Here is a 17,055-nt window from a genome sequence, read left to right as displayed (position 1 = left end):
TCACTTTTCCTGACAATTTTTGTCAGTTTACTGAATCCAAAACCGAACTCATTCAAGAGGTTTTCCCAAACATTGCTCAAAATTACACAGATCAAATTTGGTTGAGTGAACGAGCTATATTGGCTGCCAAAAACATGGATGTATATGAATTAAATTTCAAAATTCGGTGAATTGAGGACACACAAATCAGTTGATTCCGCTACTAACCAAGATGATGTCATCAAGTATTCACCCGAATTTTTGAACTCGCTATATTTGCCAGGATTGCCGCCTCACATTCTTTAATTATATGTCAGATCAGTGTTCATAATGTTGCGAAATATCAACCAACTGCGTCTTTGTAATGGCACATGGCTAGCGGTGAAAACATTACTGAACAACGTGATCAAAGCAACCATTCTAAGGGGGAAGAATAAAGGAGAACACGTTTTGATACCACACATCCCTATGATTGCGACTGACATACCATTTGAATTTAAACGATTGCAGTTTCCAGTGCGGCTCGCTTTTGCTATGACCATAAATAAATCCCCGGGGCAGTCATTGAGTGTTTGCGGCATTAATCTTGAAAACCCATGTTTCTCGCATGGCCAATTGTATGTTGCCTGTTCCTGTGTTGGAAAACCATCAACTTTCTTTGTTTACGCACCAGGTAATCAAACAAAAAATATCGTGCACCTTAAAGCTTTACAATGAAAAATATCTTCATAGTGTTGATTGGAATCAGTGTTTTCTATGATAGTTATTTCCTACAAAGAAAGAGAAGTAAGCTTTTCCACATTATCTTCACGCCATCAACTTATCAAATTACTTGATTTGCAATGGGGAATAATTATGGCTCTATGAGGGATTTGAAGACCTGCTGAACAGTTCCTATCTACGTTACAGCCAATCAGGGTTATTTCTAGGTAGTGATATGTTGTGACCTATTTGAGCATTTCCTTATTCACAATCAAGATATTAATATTGCAGGTAATGAAAACACGTTTTCCCAGTAGTTTGTTACTAACTTTTTGTAGCAGTAGAAAATTAACTCAATGTTGATAATTCGTCATTTGCATTAGGTATTTTGATTTTTGCGTGCAGTACAGACTGAATTTGAGTTCGTTCCACTGTCACTTATTTTTGACAGAACGACGTCTGTCGGGTCAGCTAGTCTATATATATAAAGTAAGAGTTTTGTTTGCGCATTGCTCTGAATTTGAAAAGAATTGTATTTCTGTATTGGTCATGTCCATAGTAACAAGGAAATGCACTTTTTACTCTTCCATAATTTCTGTCTGTCTGTCTGTCTGTCTGTCTGTCTGTCTGTCTGTCTGTCTGTCTGTCTGTCTGTCTGTCTGTCTGTCTGTCTGTCTGTCTGTCTGTCTGTCTGTCTGTCTGTCTGTCTGTCTGTCTGTCTGTACACGCATCACTAGAAAACAGCTAAAGAGAATTTAATAAAAATCAGTATGCAAAAGTCGGGGAATAAGTCGCTACAATCTAAGCCACAAATAATTGTATTCATGCTGATAGAAATGGTAGTTTAGGGGAAGGCCTAAAATTTAATTTTCAAATAGTTATGTTATTAGTGGTCCTATCTTAATAAAAATTGGTATGCAAAACGGGTATTAAATCACTACAATCTAGGCTATAAATAACTTCATTCACATTGAGGTAAAATGGTAGTTTAGGGGATGGCCTAAAATTAAATTCTTAAATATTTACGTCATTAGTGGTCCTATCTCATTGAAAACTAGTATACAAAGTCTGAGAATGAGCCACTATAATCTAGGCTATAAATAATTTTATTCACGCTGAATGAAATGGTAGTTTAGGGGAAGGACTAAAATTTAATTCTCAAATATTTACCTACATTATTAGTGGTCGTATCGATACATACTACATAACCAAAGTTATATAGAATTAAATTTTGACCATTTATGTCTTATACATTTTTACGGGGGCTATGATAACACAGATATTCATGAATTTGTATGTTTGTTGCCAAGTCCAGGTCGACGCCGAGCCACGAGAAAATGGGTTAACAGAATTTAATAAGAATTGGTATATAGAGTCGGGGAATTAGAAACTATACTCTAAGCTATAAACAATTTTATTCACCCTTAATGAAATTGTAGTTTAGGGGAAGGCACCTAAAAGTTAATTCTTAAATATGTTTGTTTTTGGTCCGAAACGAAAAGTATTACATAACAAAAGTTACAGAGAATACATTTTCTGATCATTTATGTTTTATTCAGTTTTATCGTACCAACTATGATGAGTGGTATTTCAGAGTCAGAAGAAAACTAAATGTGAAGGCCTACAATATCGAAAGCGCATAACATTTATCAACAATAACATTATATTGACCATTGTTTGTATTGATGTTATTTGTCTCTTATGCTGCCTCTCAACTCCGATACATGGGATTACTGCTGCGTACCGAGTATAATAGCCTGACTGAATATTGGCGGGAAATAGCCGTTGAGTTAGAAAACTTTCTTCTTTAGCATGCCATTCCTCTGGTTCATACATTTTCTGATACAGATGGAATGTAACACACTGGTTCTTCATAGTATTCCACCGAGCTTGATAGCTGCAGTCGCTTAAGTGCGGCCAGTATCCGGTATTCGGGAGATCATGGGTTCGAACCCCACTGTCGGCAGCCCTGAAAATGGTTTTCCGTGGTTTTCCATTTTCACACCAGGCAAATGCTGGGGGTGTACCTTAAATAAGGCCACGGCCACTTCCTTCCCCATCCTAGCCCTTTCCTGCCTCATCGTCGGTGCGCGTAAAGCAAAAAAAAAGAAAGAAAACATAGTATTCCAGTTATTTGATCCCTACTCTGATGCACTGTTTTGAATGAGCAGTGTGCATACTTAAGGCAGAGGCTAACTTGTTAGTAGTAGTAGTATGGCCTGGTCTAGAATAACAATTTAGGCCTATTCCAAATTATAGCAACACAATTTATGAAACAACTCCAAATTCAACCTGGAAAAAGAGGCGTTTTGTAAGAAAAGCTTCTTCCTCTTCACTTTTATTAAATTCTACATTCATTTTATTCCAAATTATCAGTGAAGCGGGGATTTCTCATCTGCCTTGGAGGAAACATTTGCCTCCAAGTCAGATAGATTTTTTTTCCGCCGCCAGTGTAGTGAATTGATATTTTCCGACTCCTCGGGTACTCATATGAAACAGATTAGTAAAAGGGCATAGTTTTTGCCCTGGGTGTCTCCACTATTTGACCCCAGGGGCTCTGAAATTTGGAGCGTGGGTTGGCGACCACGGGGCCCTCAGCTGAGTCCTGGCATTGCTTCCACTTACTTGTGCCAGGCTCCTCACTTTCATCTATCCTATCCGACTTCCCTTGGTCAACTCTTGTTTTTTTCCGACCCCGACGCTATTAGGTTTGCGAGGGCTAGGGAGTCTTTCATTTTCACGCCCTTCGTGGCCCTTGTCTTTCTTTGGCCGATACCTTCATTTTTCGAAGTGTCGGACCCCTTCCATTTTTTCTCTCTGATTAGTGTTATATAGAGGATGGTTGCCTAGTTGTACTTCCTCTTAAAACAATAATCACCACCACCACCTTCGTGGCCCTTGTCTTCCTTTGGCCGATCTCTTCATTTTTCGAAGTGTCGGACCCCTTCTATATTATCCGTCTGATTAGTGTTATATAGAGGATGGTTGCCTAGTTGTACTTCCTCTTAAAACAACAATCACCACCACCACCACCTCTCCACTATTCGACCCTCTCACCTCCATAAAAGCCACAGAGTGTTCACGAATTACGGCTGTCTGCGGCTTGGTCATTCCAGCTCTGGAACTATATACTGTTAGATTGGCAGTGTAGTCCTGTTCATCAAAAGTGAGAAAATGTGTGGTGTTTCATTTGATCGAGTATTTCATGTGAAAGCATTGCTTTAAATCGCGCCATTTCTACTTACATTGTAATGTATGTTCATTTCACTAAGACAGTCTTTCTGAGGATGTAAAAAGGCTGGTGGAGAGTGAGTGTCCACCATTATAATGAAAACTCCCCAACCTGATTGTGACTGATGGCATGCAAGCGGGTCTACCATTACAGTGAAAATTCCCTAACTCAGTCTTCATGTGAGAAAAGATGTTTGGTGACTTTCCCCGTTGCATTTCTACGGTAACGTTAAGAGCTATGCAATTTAATACAATCTTGCTCACAATGTGTACACTAGAATTCCATATACAACGTAGAATTCCATAGCGAAGCAGCTAGTATATATTAAATATAAGACTTACCACCTTCTTGGGTGCTTCACTGGCAGGCTGTAAGGCTCCTCACAGGCGAAACACCACGGGCGCTTTACAGCCCGCTTCCTATTCCTCAGCACTGCAGAAAATGAAAAATATTAATTATTAGTTTTCATCCTTCAGAGTACTCTTCGCCTCTCCAACAGATGAGTATTATATATATGAGTTTCAATGAATTCAGGCTGTGTTAATGTTATTGAAAGTCATCTGTTTCATTCATGCAAATAATAAAATAGCTACAGTGTCCCACATACAGAGTCAGGTCCTCAAGCCTGTACAAAGTATCACCAGGGATAGGGCAGAGCTAGTCTGAAGAAGAGAAGATCACCCCTCTGTGCAGATTTTTGTTTTCAGTATGATTTCTTTTGTACATATATTTTGTGCTTTAAGAACAATAGCAAAATGTTCAATTCCCTATCACACTGGCTACTGTTAGTCCAGGCATCTATGATGCTGCCTGCTCAGAAAGCTTGTTTTCTCATTGCCATATCTCAGACTCCATGTGCAGGCTTTATGAGAAGTTCTGCATGTTCTCTTGTTACATTTCAACCAATCAACAGGTCTTCCAAAATAGAATTAATAACATGTCAGCAATGGTGATATTAGAATAAACTACTGTATTTAACAAAAACTGTTAAATTTGCAGAGGAAATTCTCTGATAGAAGAAATGATTTACAAGTTCATAAATCTATGTCACTATCAAGGTTGAACATTTTACATTCCAAGCTGTGAGGGTAGCCTAATATTAATAGTCATTGCAATTTGTAGCAAAATTAGGAGGTAAACAGATGATGATGATTTTGTCAACAGCAGGATGAAATGTATGTCATAATAAGAGGAAGTCTGCTGTTGCCGAGAAGCAGTAAAGAGATGAAAGTTCATGAGCAGCAAAAAGCAGTACAGTATCTCCCATGGTACACACAGGCAACTGTAGCTGCACAGCTGAGTTTGATATGTTTGCATCAGGCTTCCTTCTGTGGGTGAGAGCAGTAGAATACAACTACAACATCTCCTGTCAGTCGTAAAGAACCAAAAGATGTGTTTATTCATTGGCAGGTCTGAATGTCACAACTACCTACAACTCTTCTCAGCCCAAATCCACAATCTGGATAAGCCAATATTGTAATTACTATTTTTTCTATATTATGAATGTAATTATAAAGTAAAATACCTCCAAGGTAAAATAATAATAATAATAATAATAATAATAATAATGTAATTAAAATATTATTCACCACAATGAATTTCCTCAGACAGCTTTGAATCTTTCCATGTTAGCTCTCAGCACTGCAACCATAAATGTCATTTCAAGAGAGTTCAGAATTTCAACATTCCTGTTGCTCCTAACTGGCATCTCATTTTCATCTTCTTCCATACAATTTAGAGCTTTACCCCCCTGTGGGTGGGGGCGGTAGAATAACACCCACGGTATCCCCTGCCTGTCATAAGAGGCGACTAAGAGGGGCCCCAGGGACTCTGAACTTTGGAGCGTGGGTTGGCGACCACGGGGTCCTCAGCTAAGTCCTGGCATTGCTTCCGCTTACTTGTGCCTGGCTCCTCACTTTCATCTATCCTATCCGACCTCTCTTGGTCAACTCTTGTTCTTTTCTGACCCCGACGCTATTAGGTTTGCGAGGGCTAGGGAGTCTTTCATTTTCACGCCCTTCGTGGCCCTTGTCTTCCTTTGGCCGATATCTTCATTTTTCGAAGTGTCGGGTCCCTTCCATTTTTCTCTCTGATTAGTGTTATATAGAGGATGGTTGCCCAGTTGTACTTCCTCTTAAAACAATAATCACCACCACCACCACTTAGAGCTTTAATACTAATAATAATGAAATTATTATTATTATTATTATTATTATTATTATTATTATTATTATTATTATTATTATTATTATTATTATTATTATTATTATTATTATTATTATTATATTTGGGATGAAAGTTAGCACAGAGAAAAGTAATTCAATAGTGATTACAATGGGAAGGAAGGAAGAGGAAAGATAAAACTGAATGGTAAAATTCTGGAAGTGGTTAAAAGTTTCAAGTACTTCGGAAGTGTGATCACAGAAGATGGAAAGATTACCAAGGAAATTGGCAAAAGAAGGACTACAATAAAATGACAGGAGAGTAGGATACAGGCAGCGGAGATGAAATTTCTAAGAGGTATCAAGGGCAAGACCAGAAAGGATAGAATTAGAAATGAAGAGATAAGGGAAAGGACAGGAATCTTGAAACTTGAAGACAAGATAGAAACAACAAAGCTAAGGTGGTATGGGCATATGATGAGATGGAAGAAGAGAGAGTGCCAGAGAAGTTAACAGGAAAGAGACCACAAGGAAGACCCCGAAAGAGGTGGACAGATTCGGTGTGTGAGTGCATAGAGAAGAGGGGAGGAAAACCCGACGATGTAGTTGGAAAAGAAGAAGAGTGGTGGAGAGACAGACAGTGATGGATGTCCTTGATTCACAACCCAAACTGGGAAGCTGGAAACAGGAAATGACGATGGTGATGACAAACCAATTTTTCAAAACGACCAGCATAATTGATATTTATTCATTCCCAGCTTTCCACTGGAGTATCCCAAGGTGAACAGATGCTTTTGAAGGGTCTGATCATGTGAAAGAGCAGCTTTCACAACTTCTAATATCCCAATTAATGTTTGGCCAGCGAATCGCTTCTTTTATGTCATTTCCAGGTGAGTCTCGTGCAACTCTCTGAGAAATCTAGAATGGAAACTGCCAGGAATTAACATTGGATTGTTCCTGAAGAGAAAATTTCATTCTTTAAAGTGTACTGGAAATAACTGTTGCTATTTTTCAGGTTGTGGAGAAATATGTTGAGCACTGGATATTTTTTATGGTCTGTGCAGTTGTTTATTTATTTATTTATTTATTTATTTAGCATATGATGTATCTTACAGACTTATTAAACAACTGATTTGAAATTGATCAACACAAGAAAAATACAAACAACAAAATTTACACACAAGTAGAATGAATCAAATTTATCTTATCTGCTTGACGTGTATGTCCGATGCAAGCTGAGTTACAGGTGAACGCGATTAGTCCCACTGCTTCAGGTGTAGCTGAGTAGAGATCTTCTATATTACCAGTTATCTGGTATAATATATCAGTGTAGAACTGAGGTAGCTCATCACTGGGTGGATTGGGGTACAGGAGTGGGGCTTCTTCCACTTCTTGAATTGTACAGAATAGTTAAAACCAGAAAGGAGTGATGCATACTGCAGCAAGCAAGCTGTTGTCATTTGAGGACATGCGTTGTGATTGTGGAATATCTCTTCCTAGAGTTTGTTGTCTGTGACACTTCTTGAACTGTATAGAATCCGTAAAACCAGGAAGGAGTGATGCATATCGATGGATGGAATATCTGTGATAACAGTTCGTTGCCTGTGACACTTCTTGAACTGTACAGAATCCGTAAAACCAGGAAGGAGTGATGCATATCGCAACAAGCAAGTTGTTGTCATTCAAGGACATACCTTTCGATGGTGGAATATCTGTGATAACAGTTCGTTGTTCATGATACTTCTTGAACTGTATAGAATCTGTAAAACCAGGAAGGAGTGATGCATATCACAATAAGCAAGCTGTTGTCATTCAAGGACATGCCTTCTGATGGTGGAATATCTGTGATAACAGTTTGTTGTTCATGACACTTCTTGAACTGGGAAGAAGTGATGCATATCACAACAAGCAAGCTGTTGTTGTTTGAGGAACTATCTTGTGATGGTGGGATATATGTGACAACGGTTTGCTATCCGTGATAAGAGGGAAGTGCTTCCCAATAAGGTATAGTAGTTATAGAACTGCATCACTATAAAAATTATTGCAAAACTTCATGATTGAATTGACTATAATTTCTGTCAGATGTTGTTGGTGAACGCAATGCATGTGCTATCAGCCTTTCACCTTCCTTAATGGAATGGCTGGGAATCACTAATTAATGTAATTCCCTTTTAATTAAAATATACATGCACATGGTTAGTCTATTAAACAAATGCTCTTCAGCTTCCCCTAATACATACCTTCAATCTTTGCTAATAGCTAAAGGATCCCCCCCCTGGCGGTAGAATAACACCCACGGTATCCCCTGCCTGTCGTAAGAGGCGACTAAAAGGGGCCCCAGGGGCTCCGAACTTTGGAGCGTGGTTTGGCGACCACGGGGCCCTTAGCTGAGTCCTGGCATTGCTTCCACTTACTAGTGCCAGGCTCCTCACTGTCATCTATCCTATCCGACCTCCCTTGGTCAACTCTTGTTCTTTTCCGACCCCGACGCTATTAGGTTTGCGAGGGCTAGGGAGTCTTTCATTTTCACGCCCTTCATGGCCCTTGTCTTCCTTTGGCCGATATCTTCATTTTTCGAAGTGTCGGACCCCTTCCATATTTTCCCTCTGATTAGTGTTATATAGAGGATGGTTGCCTAGTTGTACTTCCTCTTAAAACAATAATCACCACCACCACCTGCAGTTGCTTAAGTGCGGCCAGTATCCAGTAATCAGGAGATAGTGGGTTCGAACCCCACTGTCGGCAGCCCTGAAGATGGTTTTCCGTGGTTTCCCATTTTCACACCAGGCAAATGCTGGGGCTGTACCTTAATTAAGGCCACGGCCGCTTCCTTCCACTTCCTGCCCTTCCTGTCCCATCGTCGCAATAAGACCTATCTGAGTCGGTGCGATGTAAAGCAGAAAGAAAAAATCTATATTAAACTGTGTAATATCCTTCAGTTTCAGCAAGAATCCTCTCATTGATTTATCTGATATTATGAGTAATTAAGCACATTAATTTTTCTGTTATCGAAATGTATGTACTCAAGCGATTATTTCAAATGTGATAGACCATCTTCAGTATCTTTTTTCTTGCTACATGCACTAACTCATCATTGACAATTGATTAGTAAGGCCAGTCGACTTGTGCACTGTAAACTAAATTTGAAATGAAAGAGGAGACTATGTTTTTACAACAGATGCATAAATAATGTGGCCAATAGCAGTTGTTAACTCATTAGAAATAAGGGCTGAAGTAAACGATTGCTTATTCTCCTTAATTAAGGTACAGCCCCAGCATTTGCCTGGTGTGAAAATAGGAAACCATGGAAAACCATCTTCAGGGCTGCCGACAGTGGGGTTTGAACCCACTATCTCACAGATGTGAGCTCACAGCTGTGTGCTCCTAACCGCATGGCCAACTCGCCCGGTAAAGTCTGTTTCTATCTAAATTTATAATGAAAATGTTTTCATAATATATGATTAAGTTAGGTTAGGTGAAGCTGTCTGAAAAAGAAAATAGAAACATTTGCCATAGGAGCCTCTGGAGGGGTACTATTACAGTTTTACGGATGAAATTGAACAAACATGTTTATATAGTAACAGAATTAGAAAAATAATGAGTAAGCCATAGTATGGAAATTATCTGTAAAAATGCAAGTTTTAAACAGACTGATTGTCATTTTATACCTATTTTAATGTGTGGGTTTTTCTGAATTTCACAAATGATCCATTATAACGATTAAATTTTTTGCTATTTTGGATTCTTGCTGTAACAGACTTCTACTGTATTTTGCTTTGTAGCATGGAATTGTGGCTTTATAGGCATCGCATTTCTCTTCATGAACATCTGCTGATTAAGTTTCAGAGGCCTCAGTTCTACCTATAGTGACAATTATAAATGCCCCAGTGGCTCTGAACTTTGGAGCATGGATTGGCGACCATGGGGCCTTAGCTGAGTCCTGGCATTGCTTCCACTTACTTGTGCCAGGCTCCTCACTTATATCTATTCTATCCAACCTTCGTTGTTCAACTCTTGTTCTTTTCCAACTCTAACGCTATTAGAGCACTCGAGGCCTAGATAGTCTTTCATTTTCACATCCTTCGTGGCCCTTGCCTTCCTTTGGCCGATACCTTCATTTTTCAAATTGTCGGATCCCCTCCAATTTTTCTCTCTGATTAGTGTTATATAGAGTTGTACTTCCTCTTAAAACAATAATCATCACCATCATCACCACCACCACCACCACCACCACCACCACCTCTCTTCCATCTCTTTTACCTTGTTCAAATCTAGTTTATTAATAGGTTTATAATGTCCACATTCCTTAGGTGGCATACTATCTCTTTGAGGTATTCTCCTCATCAAGAGTAAATTGCTTCTGTGTATCAGATAATTACTGCCACTATCACTTAACTTCACTCTTATTCACATGTCATTTGTTACTTACCCCAATAGCACCCAGGAGCTACCTCATCTGGTACCTCCAGCTCTGATGGTCGAGCCTAAGGAAGAGAAGAAATCAAAATTAGATCTGATGTTTGTGGTACATAAGTGATTAAAAATAGATTATGTTAATGAACAACAATGATTTGGTTATAGCACTAGAGTATCCAAAAAAACTGGATTTAATATTATTCTTTTAACATCCTTCGAATAGTTCTTGACCACAGCTGGTGTTAACTTCCATAGTACAGTATAACTTCATTAATCTGGACCCTATTAATTCAGACTTTATTTAATCTGGACAGCCATTTAATAATAATACATAAAAGCAATATTACAGAAAGCTCTGAAATGGATTAATATGACCAGGAATGAAGAGGGTGAAATATTATTAACCCTAAGCTGAAACTTAGTGAAATTAAAGCCCATCTATGCATTGAAATACAGTGTGTGTTCTCCAAAGAGCACATGTTGGTAGTTATACCTTGAGGAGTGACAGAGACCTACACATCCTGCAAGCAATGCACAACAAATTACATCACAAGTAAGATAAAAGGACAGGTCACCAAGGACATAGGCAAGGAAAACTAAGGGTCTAATAAAAACTTCTTTTGCTGCATATGGTACTTGAGAAAAGATGTCTATATACTGTATATATAATAACATGTCCTGACTGACTGACTGACTCATCATCGCCGAGCCAAAACTATTGGAGATAATGTAATGAAATTTTGGGGATACATTTATACTAGAGTGTAATTGCTCATTAAGGGAGGGTTTTTGGATATTCCATCCCTAAGGGGGTGAAGAGGGGGTGAAATTTTAAAATGAGTACACTGACTGAGCAAATATCATCGGGTAGTGGAGCACTGATGCGCAGGTGTGTTGTATACGCACCACACGCCCCCTGTGCCAGCGGCAGTTGTATAAGATACCTTGTGAACAGTGGCTGTGCATGTGACAGGTGTAACATGGAACGCCGTCGTGAGCTGATACCATTCGAACGGGGCATGGTGGTCGGTGCCCGACGGATGGGAAGTGCGATTTCGGAAGTGGTGCGGGAATTCGGCTTCACACGATCAACTGTGTCCAGGGTGTATCGTAAATGGTTGAATGCGGGTGTCACCGTCCACAACAGATGAACGACTGGCCGTCCAGCCACCCTTGATGACCATGACCAGCGACATCTGAGACGGATTGTCAATAGTGACAGACGGGCAACCGTGCAACAAATCACAGCTCAATTTAACACAGGCCATGCTGGACACGTCTGCCATTGGACAATCGCCCCAGGGGCTCTGAACTTTAGAGCGTGGGTTGGCGACCACGGGGCCCTCAGCCGAGTCCTGGCATTGCTTCCACTTACTTGTGCCAGACTCCTCACTTACATCTATCCTATCCGACCTCTCTTGGTCAACTCTTGTTCTTTTCCGACCCCGATGCTATTAGGTTTGCGAGGGCTAGGGAGTCTTTCATTTTCACGCCCTTCGTGGCCCTTGTCTTCCTTTGGCCGATACCTTCATTCTTCGAAGTGTCGGACCCCTTCCATATTTTCCCTCTGATTAGTGTTATATAGAGGATGGTTGCCTAGTTGTACTTCCTCTTAAAACAATAATCACCAATCACCACCATTGGACAATCCGTAGGAACAAGGGTTCTATGGGGTATGGGAGCCGGCGCCGCACACGGGTGCCACTGTTAACCCAACGTCATCGGGCACAACGACGTGCATTTGTCGCCAGTCACCAGGGATGGACACTGGAACCATAGCGTAACGTGATATGGTCGGACGAATCACGATTTCAGCTGTACATGTCGATGGGACGCACCGTGTATGGCGCAGACCACATGAAGCGATGGATCCCGCCTGCCTCGAAGGTGTGGTCCAGGGTGCTGGTGTCTATGTTATGGTTTGGGGTGCATTTTCCTGGTGTGGAATGGGCCCCCTTGTTGTTCTGGAAGAGACTTTGAATGGTACACGGTATGTTGAGCTGCTCGGAGACCATCTCCACCCATTTTTGGCCTTCCAGCGCCCAAACGGTTCTGCGGTGTTTCAAGATGATAACGCGCCGCCACATCGCTCCCACGTCGCCCGGAAATGGTTCCAGGAACATGCAGCGGAGGTCCAACGACTGCCATGTCCACCCAGGAGCCCCGATATGAACCCTATCGAGCATATCTGGGATGTCCCGGAACGCAGGCTCCGTGCCATATATCCTGCACCCACTCTGCAAACGATTTGGTGTCAGCTGCATCCAGAGGACTACGAGGGACTTATTGACTCACTTCTACGGTGTCTCACTGCAGTTTGCAGGGCCAGAGGAGGCCCCACACGCTATTAGGTGACTATCCCATGACATTTGCTAAGGCAGTGTATATCTATATCTCAAAACTTTAAAGTTTACTGACGTAAAAATTGGTATTTGCCATCTTCTTTAAATACCTAGAAACATGTATGATTTTGTTTTTGGAAAATCCCATTAAGGGGGGTTGAAAAAGGTGAAAAGAGGGTTGAATCCACTTAGACGGGGGTGAAAAAATTGAAAGATTAGGTGAGTTATTTGTATGAGACTACTTAAATCTGAAAAACTAAAGATGTTGCAGATGTGAAAATTGGTATTTGGAATCCCATTTAAAAGTTAAGTAACACATATTCCTTTGATTTTGGAAAATCCAATTAAGGGGGGGGGGGGGGAGGTGAAAGAATTGAAAAATTATTTGAATTATTTGTATGAGGAAACATGTACCTTATGAAAACTAAAGTTGATACAGATGTGAAAATTGGTATTTGGAATCTCCTTTAAAAGAAATAAACGCGCATTTCGGAGGGAAATAAACTATGGGGGGGGGGGGTGTAAAGGAGTTGAATTCATTTTATGAGGATACATATGTCAAAAATTGACAGTTACAGGTGTGAAAATTGGTATTTGGAATCTCCTTTAAAAATAAAGGAACACGTCTTCTTTTGTTTTCGGAAATCCACATAAGGGGGAGGGAAAGCCTTGAAAAATTTGTTGAATTATTTGTATGAGGATTCTTATCTCTCTAAAAGCTATAGATCTTCCAGACATGAAACTTGGTATTTTGAAATTCCTTTAAAAATAAACACAGATGTTTTGTTTTCGGAAAGTGGACTTAAAGGGAGAGGGGGTGGAAGGAAGAGAAGAAGAAGTTGAATTCTTTTTATGAGGAAACTTATGTATCACAAACTGAAGATGTTACAGATGTGATAGTTTGTATTTTGAATCTCCTTTAAAAATAAACACATATTTTTTTTGTTTTTAGAAAATCCACTTAAGGGGCTGAAAAGAAGTGGAAAAGTGGGTGAGTTTTTAAAATGAATATCGGTATATCTAGAGTATACATAAAAAACTTAACATGTTACAGACATGAAATTTGGTATTTGGGAAGTCCTTTAAAAATACAGGAACACGTATTTTTTTTATTTTGGGAAAGGCATTTAACAGAGGGTGAAAAGAAGTGAAAAAAGAATTTTTAATAAAGATGCTTCTATCTCAAAAACTGAAGATGTTATAGACGCAAAAATTTTATTTGGAATCTCCTTTAAAAGTAAAGAAACATGTATTTTTTGTTTTTGGAAAATGGGAAGGACTGATAAAGGGATTGAATTCTTTTGATGGAGATACTTATAGCTTATCTCAAAAACTGAAGATGTTACAGACGTGGAAATAGATGGCAATAAATTTTTTTTTTTTTCGATTTGAGAGAAGACTTTCTCACATGTACAGTTCTACGTTGCATGGTCATTTTAACCCCAAAGGGCAATAACACAAACGTGGTTATAAAGAGTTTCCGGGGTAAATGAAACTCACTTTGTTGGTGAGTGTTTATATTTTAGGGATTTTCAGATAATGTCTTATTACAGTACCAAGGAACGATTACTTTTATAATTTTATGAAATCCACGCAAGCGAAGCTGCGGGTAACTGCTAGTAAGGTATGAGGTTGAAGTAAAGTACATCTATGATGTTTATGATGATGAGAAATCAGGGGCCTCAGGGGCTCTGAACTTTGGAGCATGGGTTGGCGACCACGAGGCCCTCAGCTGAGTCCTAGCATTGCTTCCACTTACTTGTGCCAGGCTCCTCACTTTCTTCTATCCTATCCGACCTCCCTTGGTCAACTCTTGTTCTTTTCCGACCCCGACGCTATTAGGTTTGCGAGGGCTAGGGAGTCTTTCATTTTCACGCCCTTCATGGCCCTTGTCTTCCTTTGGCCGATATCTTCATTTTTCGAGGTGTCGGATCCCTTCCATTTTTCCGTCTGATTAGTGTTATATAGAGGATGGTTGCCTAGTTGTACTTCCTCTTAAAACAATAATCACCACCACCACATCTTTCATTTTCACGCCCTTTGTGGCCCTTGTCTTCCTATGGCCGATATCTTCATTTTTCGAAGTGTCGAATCCCTTCCATTTCTTCCCTCTGATTAGTGTTATATAGAGGATGGTTGCCTAGTTGTACTTCCTCTTTAAACAATAATCACCACCACCACCTGAGAAATCAGGGCAATCATTTCAAATATAAGTCTCAATGACTGGAAGTCAGGAGAAGAAGCAGAACATGCAGCAAAAGGAGTACAAAATCATGAAATAATGATAATGACACTGAGACTTACTGGTACCTAAGAGTAAGAATGAATGAGGAGACTTTCACCAGTTGTTTACAGAGGAAGGAATAACAGACAATAATGATTACCAGATATCGATGGCAAGAAGGAGGAATCATTTCTATTTAAGACATCAAAACTAGCCTGCCTGGTGGCCATGATTGTTAATGCATAAAGCGTAGATGGTCGGACACCGTGGTTAGCCGGCTTTAGTTCACCACCAGACTGTGGGGTGGCAGGGTACAAGAGGTGCTGGGACACAATTTCTAATCACTTGACTGTGTGCCAAACCTCACCTCAGTGTTCATATAGAGTGAGGGCTTATGATGCTCCTGATGGTGATTTGTCCATCAGATCAGGACTTCAAATCTTGGTCCTATACAACAGCAGTAGGTTATGTGTTGGCACTGGGTTTCAACCTCTCCTTCGTACTGTTATATGTCATGTCATTCACTTCATCTTGTTAACTCCCCAGATGAGCTTGACATCAGGAAGGGAAAGTGGTTGTAAAATATGGTACACGGCAGCGTGGAGAAATAGGATAAGGACTGGACAACATTTAAGACATCCAAACATCGATCAGATCCCATATTTACATTTAAGACATCAAAACCTAAATTGGTTTCATACTTATATTTATATTTAAGACCAAATAACTGAAAACTATGATATCTAGTGGGGTACAAAATCATACTTACAGATATGGAGAAAGATGGCATTCTCCTCACCCTGAAACAGAGAGTACAACATTGAATTATCTACGGTGACTTAGTAGAAATGTTCTTGAATTAGAGAGTCAGATGAATGAAGAATAATAGCAAATGGATGAATGAAACTGTTGTGAATTTAAAGATGTGAAGTTGCCTGCTCTGAATGAAACTGTATCACTATATCAGTCTCAATTCTAGTTTGTGATAATGTGCAGGTGAAGTGCTGGTGCCTGTGGTTTCTTCACTTGTATGTAAAATGCTACATAGCAATGTTTGTAGTAACTTTATGGGAAACTACAGAAAACCAACTTCAGGGCTGCAGACAGTGGGATTTGAACCCACTACCTCCTGGATGAAAGCTCACAGCCGCGTGTCCCTAACCGCACAGCCAACTCGCCTGGTTTTGTAGGAACCATAGTAGAAACGAGTTTAGACTGTCCCTCTCGTGCACTGTGCGTGACATACATCTTCATTGTTACGGATTTACTGCTCAGCTGGTTGTGGTTGGTTGAGGCAAATATTTCATTGTTTTTCTATGATATGTGTACCAATGGGTGACATGTTTGCCACAAGAACAGGGAATTTTGTACATCCAAGGTGTAATAGTGGGGACAATTTGTCCTTACTTTTACCTAAAGTTTGACCAGTTTTTGCAACAGTGCCAAACATTATATTGTATGATATCATTTCCCACATTGCACTTTAATATTCTCTTTTAACACCTTATAATATGCCACCTCTTCATCCTTACTGAAACATCCTGACACAGCTTACTTTATAAGCCACACCAGGGTATTTCTAAGGAGCCCTGGCCTGTCTTCTGGAAGTGCAACTATTAGGTCTAAGACTCTTAAAAGATGGTGAGTGTCATCACTCCAGTTTAGGGACCATTACAGTCCTGACCACCTGAGCTCAAAGAGGATATGGTCTAGTAATGACTCTCGGGACCTTTACTAGGATGTGACAACCCCCACTTGTGAAATAACATTTCAGTTGTTTATGGGTGAGCAAGATTTGATACAAGAAGGATGGAGAATTATAATAGTGTTGCTGTAGCTCCATTAATTAATTTTGAGCTCGTTTCTGTGAAATAGTAACTGATTCATTATTCACCCCAGGGTATCCATTGAAATACACACTACAACTCAAGAAAATATGATAATCTAGATATCCCCATTTCTTAACAAACATATCTAATAATGGTACTTACGAAAGGC

Source organism: Anabrus simplex, chromosome 1, assembly GCF_040414725.1.
Source record: "Anabrus simplex isolate iqAnaSimp1 chromosome 1, ASM4041472v1, whole genome shotgun sequence".
In the NCBI taxonomy this organism is placed as follows: domain Eukaryota; kingdom Metazoa; phylum Arthropoda; class Insecta; order Orthoptera; family Tettigoniidae; genus Anabrus; species Anabrus simplex.
This window is presented reverse-complemented; position numbering follows the sequence as displayed.